An 11,114-nucleotide genomic window follows, 5' to 3' on the forward strand; every position below is an offset into this window, starting at 1 on the left:
AAACTGAGTCCAGAAAGATGAAAATGAAACAGACAAGACTTGGTAGAAGAATATTCTAGGTCTATAATCTAGACTGAGGAAAGGGCATGTACAAAAGCCCTACAGTAGGGCTTTTAGCATATTCTTTCAGGCATGGCAGAAATCCAATGGAGCTCAAGAGTAGTTTGTAAGAGGAAAACGGTGATATATGAGCGAGGGTCAGATAGTAAACCATTCAGGAACTGTATGTAAGCTCATCCTATAGTCAATGAAAAAACCCTAAAGAGTTAGCCAGGGAGTGACATTATTTGATTCTCATTTTATGAAGATCACTGTGGCTGCTGTGAAGAAGAACGGATTGGAAGGGAGGATGAGAACAGAAAGGCTGAGAGCAGTTAGGAGTTTACTGATGTAGCACAAAGGATGTTGGCAGCCTGGACAAGAATACAGAAGTGGACTGATTTAAGAGCTATTTTGGAGGCAGTAGCAACTGGATAAGACAAGACATATTCTTCTCTGTAGGCCAACCTAGGTCAGATGGCAAATAACAAAAGTCACTTAGTGGGGATAGGACCAAAACCTAGTGAGCTATACATGTAGTTGCATCTTTCACATATCCAAAAACTTCTCACTGCAAGTACCTACGACTCTGCCTGAAGGCTTCCTCTGGCCCCAAGAGCCTTCTCTGACTGCATACAGGCCAGAAGGGATGGGATTTACACTCCTGGGAGCAGTAGTGAAAATGATGTAAAGAAGTGAATGGGTAAACTTGTTTCCACACCCCTGGGGCGAAACAACTTTGAAGCATACACTACTCTGTCTCCCAGAGGCTCTCCAGCCCCAGTTGTCTAGAGGGGTAACCTGTGCATTAACCCACCAGTACTACTTCTCTCCCATCCCTGTCTCACTTCTCCACTCCGCTATTGATGCTTCCTGCTATCATCTCCTAAACAAACTAATTGCACTCAAATCCTTGCCTTGTGTATGCTTCTGGGGGAATACAACCTATACACTCCTGTTGAATATTTTCTTTTTTTTTAATTAATTTGTTTATTTATTTATGGCTGCATTGGGTCTTCATTGCTGCGTGCGGGCTTTTCTCTAAAGGCAGTGAGCAGGGGCTACTCTTTGTTGCGGTGCATGGGCTTCTCATTGTAGTGGCTTCTCTTGTTGCAGAGCACAGGCTCTAGGCGCACGGGCTTCGGTAGTTGTGGCACATGGGCTCAGTAGTTGTGGCTCACAGGCTCTAGAGCGCAGGCTCAGTAGTTGTGGTGCATGGGCTTAGTTGCTCCACGGCATGTGGAATCTTCCCAGACCAGGGCTCGAACCCGTGTCCCCTGCATTGGCAGGTGGATTCTTAACCACTGTGCCACCAGGGAAGTCCCTAGATATTTTCTAATGATATTTTATTTCTCTTTTTCAGGTAAGTTAGTAACTCCTACTGCTTCCCAACTTTTTGATGTCATGGCACAAAGATAAAATTATATATGCAGATCATACTGGGGTCACCTTAAGGTCTATGAGGAACTTGGTTTTAAAAAATCATTATATTTTCTTTATAATTATATGTGATAAAAATTTTAAATAGACCATTTGAGAAAATAACATTGATTCTGGCTAAATATCCAAATAAAATATTTTTAAATTTTTCATGAGAAACTTGACCATGTTTCTGTGAATATTACCTTTTTGACATTAGGTTTCATGGTGAAATAGCTATGTCATTTCTGATTAAGTTTTTAATGATAATCTTTTTAAATTCTTAGAGTCACACCCATAATTGGCGCACCAGTAGAGAAGTTCTGTTCTATACATCACAGAGTAAACATGCTAATGTATCCATAAACTATAACCTGCAATTTACTTTAAAATTTTCCACCTATAATTTACACTTTATTGTTTTCAACTCCTACTTTCAATACTAGTTAACCTCTCCCACTATGTGTTGATTTCATAGCTTAACTCTCTCAAGAATCTAACTTTGCAAGAGTTTAGGGGATCGTCACTGTAATCCCAAGGACTAACATTCATACCATTGATGGTTCCTGTTAGAACTTTCATTTCAATTAATCAATTCTTATTTGTGTAAATTGCAGATGTTGTGGTGGTCTCTTCTGAAATTTCTTATAAACATACTAATTCTAACTTATCCTGCTTACCTTCTACCATCTCTTCATTGCCAGCCTTGTACGAGCAATGCTGAACTTCTTACCCTTCCATCCCCTCCTCCTCAGTACTCTAGAGAGATAGATGAGCTATCCCTGCTAAGCCCTGGTGCAGCTGTAATACTCTATTGCATTCCTTGATGTTCATGCTATTTCCTCTGGAATGTTCTTCCTTATTTTCTCCCTAATTCACTCCAGCCCCCTCCAATCCATTTACATGCAACTAGAGAAAATATTTCAAAACACAAATCTGACTAAAATCAGTAACTTTTAGTCTTACTTTTGAACAAGATGTTATCTATCCCTCATAATCCTATCTACCACTTTTTCCTTGCCTATCCACATACCCAACACAGGGGGTTTCTTTCAATTTATTGAACCTATTCAGTCAAGGTTTTCTGGTTGGAAGCTGGAAAAGTACTCTATCTAACTTAAAGACTGATGCAGCTGCCCTTGGTACCATTCCCAAACCATATGAATCCTGTACTATCCAGGCCCTCAACCTCACAATTACACAGAGTTAACAGTAACTCCAGAACAGGAGGGCCTGGGCTTCTGGTACTGTCAAGATCAGTTCTTCCCTCTGGTCAAGTAGGAGGGACATGGATTTAGGAGCCCACATGGATACTTGCATCCCACTAGAGGCCAAGATTCTCCAGGGTCTTGGCCTCTAGCCAGATGAAATCAGAGAAGCTCTAGCTTTCCATTGCTTGGTACATTTTTTCATTCATTCAAGTATTTTTGAGCAGCTTCTACATGTCAGGCATTGTTTTAGGTGCCAGGGCCTATACCACAGTGAACAAAACAAAGCTCCTGCTTTCAAGGAGCTTACATTCTAGTGGGGAGAGGCAGACCATAAAAAAGAAATATATGGATAGGGACTTCCCTGGTAGCGTAGTAGTTAAGAATCCGCCTGCCAATGCATGGGACATGGTTCAATCCCTGGTCCAGGAAGATCCCTCAGGTGCAGAGTAACTAAGCCCATGTGACACAACTACTGAGCCTGCCCTCTAGAATCCGTAAGCCACAACTACTGAGCCCACGTGCCACAACTACTGAAGCCCACGCACCTAGAGCCTGTGTTCCGCAACAAGAGAAGCCACTGCAATGAGAAGCCCGCGCACCGCAACGAAGAGTAGCCCCCTCTCGCCGCAACTAGAGAAAGCTCACGTGCAGCAACGAAGACGCAACGCAGTCAAAAATAAATAAATTTTTTAAAAAAAGAAGAAATATACGGGTCATGTGGGGATAAATTAAAAAGCAGGATAGAAAGTGATGAGGATACTTTGTTTATTGTTGAAGGCCTTTTTTTGAGTACAGACCTGAAAGAAGGAAGGAAGCCATGTAGATATCTAGGTGGGAAGGGAAGCCATCAAAGGATTTTAATCAGAGGAGTGACTTTTTGAGCCCTGCCACCTCCAACCACCACAGAGTGACATTTTTTTTTTTTTTAATGCGGTACGCGGGCCTCTCACTGTTGTGGCCTCTCCCGCTGCGGAGCACAGGCTCTGGACACGCAGGCTCAGCGGCCATGGCTCACGGGCCTAGCCGCTCCGCGGCATGTGGGATCTTGCCGGACCAGGACATGAACCCGTGTCCCCTGCATCGGCAGGCAGACTCTCAACCACTGCGCCACCAGGGAAGCCCTGAGTGACATATTTTTTAAAGGGTACATATTTTTTAAAGAGTCATTCTAATTATTTTATGGCACCAGGATCTTAAAGAGAGGGAATGGTTTACAACCTGCAGTTTCTTCAAACCTCAATGTCTATATCCATTCAACAACCGCTTGGAGTGCCTCCTCTGTATTTGGCAGTGAGCTAGGTGTTCAGGACAGAGAAGGCAACAAGCCAGACCCAGCCCCTCCCTTTAAGGAACTTTCAGTGCTGGGAGTTCAGTTCCAGCACACACTCAGCTTTCACAGACTCACTTTTGAGCTCTTCTACTCTCCTGAACTTGTCAGTGCCCTTCAGATACTGACCTACCCGCGATTTCTCCCATTTGTCTTTCTCACTATACTTCAGACTGGATGCCCAGTGGCATTTTCCTGACCGTGGTTTGGCTCCTCTTGACAACCAATTTGTATGTCTATACTTTTACACTATTCAGACAACCCTGGGACCCTCCTACTTTGTCACTCTTTTCACTAGCAAAGATCCAGCTCTGCATATCAAATTAACACAGTTTAATTAAATTTACTTTCTTTCTTCACCATACTTTCAATGAGTAAAACATCTACTTAACACAGAATAATATTGGCCTAAATTATATGGCCTGTAACAGAAGTTTTTAACCACTCTCCAAAGGACTTTCGATACAGAAGAAACCTCACTTCCCACATATGTGACTTCTCCCTGATGTCTCAGAGATAGGGGATATGGCATATGTGATTAAGGAGAAAAAAGGACAAAAAAATTTTTTAGAAAATATAGATTTAATCTTTCTCTCTATGGTAGTCTATTACTTTTCTAGACCCTATTGATTCTCTCCTCTCAGAATTCTTGCCCTTGTATAGTCCCCTCCCACACTGACTCTGGTCTTGGCCAAGGAACTGGCTTTGGCCAAAGGGACATTAAGAAGTAGGATGTGAGCAGAGCCTTGATAAGTGCTTGCACATTGTGGCCTATCTTTTTGGGGTGCTTCTCTTCAGAACCCAGCTGCCAGGCTGTGAGAAGCCCAACTTAGCCACATGAAGAGATCTTATGAAGGAGTACTGGGGTCCTGGTCAACAGCCCCAGATAAGCTCCCAGCCAACAGACAGTATGTGAGTGATCCAGCTTGGATGGACCCTCCAGCCCTAGCTGAGCACTCTCAGTAGTCACCACACAGAACAAACATGAGCTATCTCTGATGAACCTTGCTCTAATTGCAGAATTTTGAGCAAATAAATTATTATTTTAAGCCACCAGTGTGGGGGGCATTTTGTCATACAGCATGAGATAACAAGAACACTCTTTTTAAAAAAAAAAAAAAGAGGTGCTGTTTCTACTGTATGTTGGAATTCTTAAGACTAAAATGCCTGAACCCTGGGTCAAGGTTCAACTTCCGTAATAAGAGAGATGCCGGTGTACAATTATACTGGTGTAATTGTCAGTTTAACGTCTGTGGCCCCATTCATCTGTAATCTCCATGAGGGTTATGTCTATCATGGTCAGCATTGTTTCAATGACCTAGAAAAGACCCTACCACATAGTAGGCACTCAATCAATATTTTAGTAAGTCAATATTATGTTGATTTACTAGCTATATTAGTTCTTTTGTTTGAATAGGACAGTAATACTTGTTATTTTATTATTATTATGAGCAAACATTATTATATAATGTTTACTACATGTAGACACTGTTCTAAGCAATTTACATGTATCATCAAATTTAGTCCTCACAATAACCCTATGAGCTTGGTACCATTATTATCCTTTTTTACAGATGAGGAAACTGAGGCACAGAAAGAATAAGTAACTTGTTTGTCACGAGGCCAGGATTCAAACCCAGGGAGCCAGCTTCCAGAGCCCATATTCTTTGCCACTGCACTGCCCCTCCCAGTTTCCTGTTCTAGGCCTGGCAGTGTCATTGCTGTTGAAGCAAGAACAAGGAAAAGTTTCACACCAGAAGATGAAGAGTTCCCTCATCATGATGAAGACACCCCTGTGATTATGCAGGTGGAAAGCTGCACAGAGGGACTGCGTTCCTGCCCTAAAACACCTTTACAACGTCAATGACAACAAGAAGATGACAGACAGGAATGAGAGATGGTGACACACACCAGGAAGAAAAACCCTTATACCAGGGCCTAACCCAAGCCTCTAACTCTGCCAGCTAAAGTGACTGAACTCCAACCCGTGAGCTCAGCTCAACCCCAGTCACCCTACAGGACTATAAGGAGCCCTAAGTCAGGAGCTGCTAACTCAGCGCTGAGTCTCTTTTAATGCCAGTGCCCCTGTGACTTGTTACTGGGTCTTCCTTATGCTCAGCACACAGACCAATGAGGCCCAATGTGGCACCATCACCAACTCTGCCTCTGCTCTGAAGAACAGCCTGGATGTGGGAGTCTGGATCTAAGCCAGTAGCACTGTGAAGGTCACTAGCAAACTGACCTCCCAGTTTGATGGTACTTTCTTGACCCAAAACTACCACTACCACCACCAGCAAGGGTGTACACCCACACACAAATGGCCCAGCCTCACTCCCATATTTGGAGAAGACATGATAAGTTTAATATTAAAATTGAAATGGCAATTTACCCCAATAGTAGAAGAAATATTTCATAACTGTATCGCTTGATAGCTAAAAAAGGGTGCAGAGTTGGGGAGCAGGACGTTAGGTCTTGGTAATCAGTGGGGTCTTTTAGAGGGAGCCTTTGAACTATGTCTTCTCCATTTGACATTCACTCAACAAATACTTTTTGACACCTGCTATATGCCAATAACTGTACTAGGTGTGAGAAATAAAATGTTGTGAAGCCATGATCACTGAGAGTGCTCCACCTCAGAAACAGTGCTTTAGCCCATGAATCCCTTTTTGGTGTGCTGCCATCAGGCTGTAAGAGGCATCCTTGTGAACTAGACACCCTGTCAGGGATGCTGTCAAGGGCACTGCTCCTCATATAACACAATGTTCTCTTCATAAGCATCCCTGGGAGACAGTCCAATCTAATCTCAATTCTGGGAATAGTTTTACTTCTCCAGAGTAACAGGTTTGTTTTTTACCTATGGACACCACGAATTGTAGGACCAATGAGGCTGTCAGCTTAGAGACAAATTCATGGCCCAGCTGTAGCAAAAGTGAAAGTCATTCCTATCTGCATTTTTAGCTTTGTCCCTGGCTCTATTTTGTCTCTAGCCATGTTTTTATTTCTTCATTCTCTGCACTTTTAATTTATGGCAGCGTGTGTGTGTGTGTGTGTGTGTGTGTGTGTGTGATTTTTTTTGTTTCAGAGATTTTTCTTGTATCCTTGGAAATGTCTATGAACACTTTCTAAAAGAAGACATTGGCATCAATGTTTATAATACATTATATACATTTACATAAATGCTATGATAGAAGTGTATCTACAGGGTGATGTTAGCACACAAGAGGGCTTATAAATCAGTCAAAAGCATTAGAGGAGGGCTTCCCTGGTGGCGCAGTGGTTGAGAGTCCGCCTGCCGATGCCGGGGACACGGGTTCGTGCCCCGGACCAGCAAGATCCCACATGCCGTGGAGCAGCTGGGCCCATGAGCCATGGCCGCTGAGCCTGCGCATCCGGAGCCTGTGCTCCGCAATGGAAGAGGCAATTGTTAAACAAAGTTAAGTTGTTATCTAGTGCAAGACAATAATAAAAATCTGGCAGAGTAAATTTTTTACATCATATCATGGGTTCATGGGACACCACAGAAATTTTTTACAATAGATTGAGGCTACTTCCACAAGAGTTTCATTTCATCTATTTTTTTCTGACAAAAAGATCATGGGCAAAAATAATTCATATCTACATCAGAATTTACATGCAGAGAAAGAAATTAAGGTGGAATATCAAACTTAAGTTAGAAGATATTTGATAGCGAAGTGAGGTGAAGAATTAAAATAGTTATTTAGAAGACATATATACACAAAATGTTATCGACTGGATTATTCAAATAAATGAGGACAAACAGGATTTGGGAGTTTAAATTATCAAGATCAATAGTCTCCATGTGGAAGGGATATTAAAAATCATTTAGTTCAGTTGCATACCTGTGCAGCAGTATTATTCCTTAATTCTTTATTCCATCTTGCAGGTAGGCCCCCCAGCCTTGGACGGTCCATGGATTGTGCGGTTGCCTGTATGAGAACAGAGTGAGAGAAAGAATAGCTGCTGACACATTGTTTTATGTGTGCTGGGTCAGCAGATTATTTTTAAATACACTCAATTTGAGCTCTTTTTTCCCCTCTTTTCTTAAAAAAGAGTTCTAGCAATATAAAAACTCATATTGACCAACTGCATATAGAGGACCTGAAGAAATAGGTCAAGATCTTATGGATGAAGCATTTCACAATTTATAAAAAGACAGCAATAAACATGTTTACTGCACATCTTTTCATTTTCAATGGCATGAAAAATTACAACCATCTTTCTTCAGGTTAAAAAGAAAGAAAGAACGAAAAAGTAAACTAGCTACACTCCATGACCTCTTTCAACAATCTATAAGGCCCAGCGCTTTAAAGAGGATACTGTTCTGCCTTGCATTGGGGAAAATTGTTGACTTTTAACTTAGAATGACTAAAGAAAATGCATTGCTATTTCCCCCCCCTTCCTTTCTATCAGAATTTTTTTTAAGACTTAAAAGCAAAATTATCTGAAAATTGCTCACTGCTGAGCAGAAAAGCTACTCTGAACTCAGCAATTAGTCACTGACATTTCCTGCAGGAGGGCAGCCCAAGCAGGCAGAAAAACCACTACAGTGCTAGGCTGGATGTTCCATGAGGGCAGGAACCATCTCTGCTTCTTCACAACTATCTACCTGGTGCCTGGCTTAAAGTCTGGCACAATGCATATTCATTCATTCACTCATTCCATAAACTTGTATTGAGTACCTACTCTGTACCAGGCAGTGTTCTATATGCCTGGGATACATCATAAAACAAAACAGACAAAAATCTCTATCTAAATGAAATTTTACTTCTATTGGGAAGAGGGTATAGCGGGAAGAGACAATAGGTAAGTAATTTGTTATGTCGTGAGTGTGAAGTTATATAAAAAAGTTAAGGGGGATTGGGAGTGCTAAAGAGGAAGAGCAGATTGTGATTTTGAATAGGGTAGACATTGTAGGCTTCAGTGAGAAGGTGATATTTAAACAAAGCCTCGAGGCAGGTGAGATGCTCAATACACACTTGTTGATTACACAAATGAATGAGACCAAAGTTAAGGAAGCAGAAAAGTACAAGGGATGTTCAGGAGGTGGTGAGAAAACCAGTTGAGAAGGTAGGTTGTTGGAGATGAAACTGGGAAGGAGATGGGAGGCTCACTAAGAAGGCTGCAGAGCTAAAGGGTATGAATTTACAAAATTTAGAGTTTACAAAGAACTTTCACTTATAATCCTATTTAATTCTCACATTCCCAGTAAAGTTAGTTTCGTCTCTACCAATAAAGAAACTATACTCAGAGTAGCTTGGTAATTTTCCTCAGATCATACAGAGATACAACTTAAGAGTAAAATTTTATGTAAATTTTTTAAATTATACACCCTGTAAAGCAACCAATAGATTGTGAGTGCTCAACAAAAAAATTAAAGAATAGTAAACTAACAGTCTATTTTGAATCATGTGTATGGTATTACTGGCAACAAAAAATATGCAGCTGCAAATCTATTTCTTTCATAAATGCCTCTTTTTTACTAGTATAAACTTTTGCAAACTTTTGCTTTCAGATTCAATCCATTTCTCTTACAAACACAATAATACTTTGTGACTTGATTTTCATGAATAAAAATATTATTTCTCAGTTATACAAGAAATACATGGATACTCTCTTTAAAAGGTTAAAGTTGGGCTTCCCTGGTGGCGCAGTGGTTGAGAGTCCACCTGCCAGTGCAGGGGACACGGGTTCGTGTCCCGGTCTGGGAAGATCCCACATGCCACGGAGCGGCTAGGCCTGTGAGCCAAGGCCGCTGAGCCTGCGCGTCGGGAACCCAGTGGCCACCCTCCACCCTGGTCCTCAACATCAGAGATAAGTAAGTACTATCAGTTCTGATTGTATCCTCCTGCTCTTTTTCTATGAATACTTGTATATCCAAGTGTTGCCTGAATATCCACACTCGGTTAATATGTTTAAAACTGAACTCATTATTTTCTCCTCAGAGCTAATCTGGTCCTCTGATTTCCTGTATCAGTGAATAGTATTACCCCATCAGAAACTTTACATTCCATATTTTATCCACCCACTCACCTATCACATCTAATCATCAACAATCCCTGTAGGTATACCTCTTTAATATCTTGCGTTACTATTCTCCAATCCTACTCCCACAGCTTTAATATTGGCCCTCTTTGCCTACTGCTTCTACGGCAAGGCCAGATTCATGGCTGTGTGATGTGCAGTCACACAGGGTCGCACGCTTAGAAGAGCCCCATGCTAGGTTTAATGCTCTGCTGTCACTGTCTCGAATTCCTCAATAATCTTTATTTTGGCTGTGCTGCACGGCTTCCGGGATCTTAGTTCCCCAACCAGGGACTGAACCCGGGCCCTGGCAGTGAGAGCACCAAGACCTAATCACTGGACTGCCAGGGAATTCCCATCTCAATAATTTTTGACAAGGGACCCTATGTTTTCATTTTGCACTGAGTCTTACAAATTATATAGCCGGTCCCATACTACTGTAATAGCATCCTAACTGGTATCCATTTTCCCAGTATGGCCCTGCTGCAACCCACCCGCCACAATTCTGTAGGGAATTAAAAAGAAGACATTCCATTGGAATTGGATCAAGCAATACAGGGCACAGACGTCTCCCCTTTTCGAGGCTAAGAAGTCTAAAGTACAACTTTAAATTGAAAAGATGAATTATAGAAGAATGAAAGTTCCATATAACCAAGGATCTAACCACATTATCTATAGACACTTTTGTATTACAAGTACTTAGGGAAGATGGCCAAAGTAAATACAAGACTCTGTGAAGCCAGAATGGTAAAGACCACAGGCTTTGCATTCAGAAAGACTGGGCTCAAATTCCAATTTGACCACTTAATGTGTGACTTTCGGGAAGTTACTCAAATTCACTAATTTTTATTTCATATTGATAAAACAGAAAATTATCTGTCAGGACTTTAGTGAGACTCACAAAATAACAGGGAACCAGTTAAGTTCAACAAACACTACTCTGTGCCAGACCATGCCTTCATGTTGATGATATCAAGATGAATACGACTTCCTTCTGAAGCATACAGGATGGAAAAAGGTGGCGGGGGTGGGGGGAGAGTAACTTCACAATACAGAGAAATCTGGCAAATGCTACC

Source organism: Neophocaena asiaeorientalis, unplaced genomic scaffold, assembly GCF_003031525.2.
Source record: "Neophocaena asiaeorientalis asiaeorientalis breed wild unplaced genomic scaffold, Neophocaena_asiaeorientalis_V1.1 scaffold220, whole genome shotgun sequence".
NCBI lineage: Eukaryota > Metazoa > Chordata > Mammalia > Artiodactyla > Phocoenidae > Neophocaena > Neophocaena asiaeorientalis.